We start from the raw sequence: 6,000 nt of genomic DNA, 5'->3' as shown, positions 1-6,000 counted from the left end.
CATTTAGTAAATTGACTTTTTGACACCAACTATACTAATGTCCAAAAGAAAGTATACACTGAGCATTTCGTCCTGCTTCAAACAAAGTCGTTTTTCCCCTTTTATTTGCTTAGAAATATTGAGTTTGGATGCACGAGACATGTTCAGTGTAGTTTTTATCACATTTTTTTCATTTAAACAAAACTTGGTCATATTTTTACTGTGTATGCTTTCTTTTGGACATTAGTATATATTGCGTTTGTTATTTGTTTTAAGATTGTCTTCCAGGGCAGAAAGCATAAAAACATTTATATGTGATTAACGTAAATTGTGTATACAAAATCCACGATTACATATAGCTTAATGGAATTATTCAGAACTTCTTAAAAACATATATTATTTTTAAAGAAGCTAAATCGCTAATATTTTGGGCCTAGAAATTGGCACAAATGGGTCGCAACACATATAATGATGTAATATGAATTTATATAAACTGTTTTACATTCAATCGTTTCCGTTTTAATGTGAATTGTCATCAGTTATGTTCAGCAAAATATGCCAGAAGTCTCGGCTGAAAGACAGTTTCTAGCTTCTGGTTATTCCAGTCAACACCGATAGTATATATTGCGCATGCTCTCTAAATAAGAATATGGCATCACTGTTTGACATGACTTGTGGAATATGTCTAGCCTCATTCTTTGAGCACCTTGTTACAAATGGCGCTGAAACGCATTATGGTACACGATTCGTGTACCAATGGTAAAATGTTTATTTTGTCTTAAATATTGGATATCAGAAGCCCATCTTTTCCAGGTAAGACCACAACACCAATGCTGATTTAAATTGCCAAAAAAAATTGTGTTTTCAATGTCGAAGATTTTGGGTGATGTTGAGTTACGGACTTAGCTAATTTAAATGCCTACAGTTTCATTGTGGGTGTACATTGCCATATCCCCTGTCTGTGCATTAGTCTGTTGGTCCTTCATCTACAATTGCTTGTGGATGTTCTAAAGGCTGTCATTCAGTTGCCTTGATATTTCCTTGATATTTATACGGAATCTTTGTGTTCCAAGAATCAAAGAAATCAATTAATTTTCAAATTTTCAAAGATATCTGATAATTCAAACAAAGTTATTATCTGATTTACCAGTACTTGTTTAGTTTATGTTACGACTATGATGATCAAAACGTTAAACCCCATTCCATTTCATTTTGTAATGATCACTTCAAGGGTTGTTGCCTTTGTTTAGTTTTTGGTGTCTTGTAAATGTACCTACAAAAAAATAGAGATTTGACAGACATTATGGACTACGTAGGCGATTTTGCTGCTGTGGATGTATGTTTAGTTGACTGGTAAACTATATATACATTTTTTTGGGGGGGTTGGATGGCTGAATGGTTAGCATGCGCGCGCTGTATCATAAAGTCTGTCATTGAGTCGACTGGCGTGGTTTCGAATCCCCGGTTGTACGTGACAAGGAGTAGGGTCGCCTGTCCAACCTCGTGGGTTTTCTCCGGTTTCCTCCCACTGCTAAAGACCCCTACGCGCAAGCGAATTATTGAAATAAAATTTTAAAAAAACATATGTTAGTCCCGAAATGACCTAGTTTGTGTCGAGTGGACGTTAAACCCCATCTCTCTCTTTATATATATACATTTTTTATGCTATCGAATAAACAATCTTTCTGGAGAATAGTTGTTTTTTTTTAAGCAACTGAATGCTTCTGTTGCTCTAAAATTTCTGGGATTGAATGAACTCAAAAAAGCTTTGATTCTGTATATGTCAATGAAAAACCTCACGTATCTTGTGCACGCAATAAATTTGATGCATTTTCTTGATTCCTCCCCAAAAAGCAGTGAGACTAATCATCAAGAAAAGCAGATGTGTTTTTTCTTGTCAGAATTATGTTGAAAGAATTGTTACGGTAAATCTTTGACTTTATTGCAATTGACACATATAAGTAAAAAATGTTCAGAAATCCTTTATTTTTTTTTTATGCTACCTGGTAATGGATAAATGTAGAAAATGAACTACCTGGGGAGAAGAGTTTTATGGTTAATTTGAAAAAAAAAAACTGAATCTTGAGAAATCTTAGGAGTAATTAGAGGATGTTTTCAGGAAATATAAAACCTAATTTGAAAAAAAAAACAAAAAAAATTACGTTGTTGAATGTAATTGAGTACGAAATTAGTGTAGTCTTGAGAATTTTTGTTGTTGTTAGCGAGTGCAATAGTCAAATAATATTTGTTCGGTCAAAATAAATTTAATGAGAACGGTTGGTGTAAATACAATTATAGTTTCATCCAATCAATAACCTTTTCATGATTTTTTTCTTTATCAAACTATACTTACACACATTAACACCTATAGAAAAATAACAGTTATTAGAAAATGATCAATAAATTGAAGAGTTTCCATATCATAATATTGATAAATATTTCCGTTATTTATTGACATAAGTAGGAAATTGTTTGTATAGGACAATATTGATTATAGGTAATTGGAATTATAAATATTTGTATCGTCGACTTTATACGAACAAAGTATTGTAAAAGAACATATAATATAAGTCACATTTATGTTTTACACATTGCAAAATATAATCTATTAAAGATAAGATGTCAGTTTTTATTAGAAATATTGAACTAATACAGAAAAAACACTTGATGTAAATGTGTTATCGTTTCTAATTTAGGTCTTTAAATATTTGGAATTTCAATATCTATTTATTGATTTAAACAAAAAGAATTTTCTTTATACTTTTAATTACTTATTAGAAATTAATGGAAGTGCCAATAAAGTGGTATTGTGTTTATATAAGAAATAATATCACATGAGCAGAGAGCTGGAAACAAATGGTTTGAAATATATCTATTTCGTTTAAAATCAATTCAACTCCAATCATCATGCCGGGCAGGGGTTCGATCATTTACAAGACAGAAATGTAATTATTATTAGTTCCACACGTTTGGTCTTTTATACATATAAACATAAAATGCATCCATATCAAGCTACAAAGAAATATACAATTATCTTACTTTTGACTTGTGGCTCAGTGACGAAGGTGCTCAGTAAACCGCTCCTGGGTTTGATCCAAGTTCCTCAGGATTTTCGATCATGGTTTTCTTCATGTTAGTGGTGAAAGATGGAGGGCCTGAGACGAAAAACCGAGGCCCTGTGTACACAATGAGGGGCATGTAAAAGAACCCTTGGCAGCTGGAATTTGACTGTCTTTTTATTCTTACATTTCAAACCGTTCAACTGTATTGCACAAATATTTGAAATAGAAATAAACAAGTCACAAACTATTTTATTATAACATGAAACATATTGCACTATTTACTTGACTTTGCTGACAGGTTTTTATCCCAAAAATAACTAGAAAAGCTCCAAAATCTGGTTTGCCTTCACCCTTTTGAAAAATCCAGTATTTACCCTACTAAAACCCTTAAATTGACATGAAAAAATATATCTCATTTGTTTAGTTTGGCTGTACTCATAACAAATAAATAAAATAAAAAAATTCTCAGCAAATCTTTTTTTTTTTTTTTGAAAAGCAAAATGATGTTAATTATATCTAAATTGGCCATTATCAAAAAATTTGTTCTGTCAAAGAAAAGTTATATTATCTGTTATTTGATAATAATTCACAATTCTTTATTGTTGGATTTATAGCTACTAGAAGTGTGTGTTTATTAGTTTATTGTTCAGTAACGTCATTTTGTAACAGTCATAGTGCACAAAGGTAACTTTTTCAAATTCTAACATTAGCTTATAAATGAGACCTGTATGTGTTACAAAACCTCGTTATTAAATTACAGAGTACGGTACTAGTTACATCCTTATATACATTGTAACCTGTATGTGTACGAAATGTTTTTATATATGCCCACATTGAAATGTGGCCGTATATTGTCGTCGCCCCCGTCCGTCTGTCATCCACAATTGCTTGTGGACGCTCTACAGGCTAAAGTTAATATCCGATTGACTTTTAATTTATACACAGTGTTTAAGGTTATGAGACGAAGAAGCCTATTGATTTTCAGCGATTCCCGATAATTACTGCCAGAGTTATGGCCCTTGATCACTTCATTTACAGGAATTATTAGTTAAATGTAGTTAAGATAGATTTCAACTTCTTAGTTTGAATGGCTTTCACAATTAGAATAAGTGCAGCTGTCAATTAAGAATTTTGTTTATTATTTTTGAGAGAATTTGGAGCAAGGCCTACATATTTCATATCTATTAGTATCCATAAAGGTTAAGCCTTAATTTCTTGTTGGAATTATGATCATATTTAAAGATGCATTATATAAAAGCTAAATAAAAGCATAAAGCCTATCATTGGACATTGAGTCAACTCCCCAGTTGTATGTGACAAGGAGTAGGGTCGCCTGTCCAACCTCGTGGGTTTTCTCCGGTTTCCTCCCACTGCTAAAGACCCCTACGCGCAAGAGAATTATTGAAATAAAATTAAACCATATGTTAGTCCCGAAATGACCTAGTTTGTGTCGAGTGGACGTTACACCCCATTTCTCTCTCTCTCTCTCTCTCTGATTTCGCAAGTACTTAGAAAATGATTAGAAGTAAGAATAATTTTATTTGATGCAATATATATCAGCCCATTTTTTGGGCTGGTTTCTGTCTTGATAAATTGCAAGTAGGATCAAGCTGACAAATTGAAATTAAGACACATTAGGCTAGTTTGACATCATAATCACTGTGTAAATTAAAAAGTGCAACAAAACTGTGTCAGTTATGTACAAACTCCTCAGATGAGAAGTGATATCGAACCATATGGAATTTCTAAATGTTGTTTGAAGAATTATCATTTGAAACTAAAGTTTGATATCTTAAGGTCTTTGATTTTTTATTTTCAGGTAAGTTGTCACTTTGTCGGATGTTCAATAGAATTAAGGTAAATCCGTAAGTAAACATTGTTTCTGTTGAATGACATCATAATCACAAAGTTGCATTCATCTGGTCACCAAATATTTATGCATGCTCTTCAGGTCAATGTGTTTTAAATTATTGAAACTTACACAAATGCAGATCTATATTTTGCTTTGTTTTATTATGATTTTGATGGCCTCCACTCCTTACAGAACTACCAGATTACAGGAGATCGCTTTAGCTAGCGCTGGTACTTTTATACTATTGTAACACTTTGGTCCTTGAGACAGTTTTGGTTCTTTGCAAAATTGTTGCTTCACTCTGTCTATAGAATCAAATCACACGTACTTAATGAACGTGAATATATAGTTATATATAAAAAACTGTGATATTTTAGTTAAATCATAATCATTGTCAAAATATCCATCAAATTCAGGCTGTTAATTGACCTATGTTTGGTAGACCAAATAAGGTAATGGTAATGTCTCCTCTCTTAGTCTTGGGAAATAAAGAGGTTTATTCCATACATGGGATGGAAATTAACGTCCAGGTTATCGAAGACCTGCAGAAATTAGGGGGTATAAATTAGAGTGTAGAGCGAGTTGGATCAGAACTCATTCAGAAATTCCATTACAGCTTAGCAATAAAGTTGTAAAACTATTTTATGCTGTAGTCTTGTTACAATCACGAAGAAACAAACACAACAAGAAAAAAGTCTTATAGAACTACACTATATGATACTCTTAGTACAAAAGTATATTCCTTCATTGGAAAATCATACAAAATTTGTTCAGTGTTATTTATTAACCATTCAGGCACCTATTTTTAAACCAGTTCAAAATCACTGGTGTTTTTAACTATGCATGGGTAGTTTCACATTCTTGCACATTTTTGATAACAATGGCACTGCCTGTCCCCAACTTTTTCCCAGGAATGTAACTTACTGCGTACTGTGCATGCTCAAAGCGAGCTGCAGCCGGGGTTTTTAAGCCAACCGTTCATACGGCCAAGATGAACCAGTTTAAAATGAAAAGCCTTCTCAAAGACAGGTCGCGAGCTGGGGGTTTTAAACTGGTTTATTTGCCCCACATTTTTGTTCAGATGACAAAGTTAAACTAGTTTAACGA

Source organism: Patella vulgata, chromosome 7 (genome assembly GCF_932274485.2).
Source record: "Patella vulgata chromosome 7, xgPatVulg1.2, whole genome shotgun sequence".
In the NCBI taxonomy this organism is placed as follows: domain Eukaryota; kingdom Metazoa; phylum Mollusca; class Gastropoda; family Patellidae; genus Patella; species Patella vulgata.
This window is presented reverse-complemented; position numbering follows the sequence as displayed.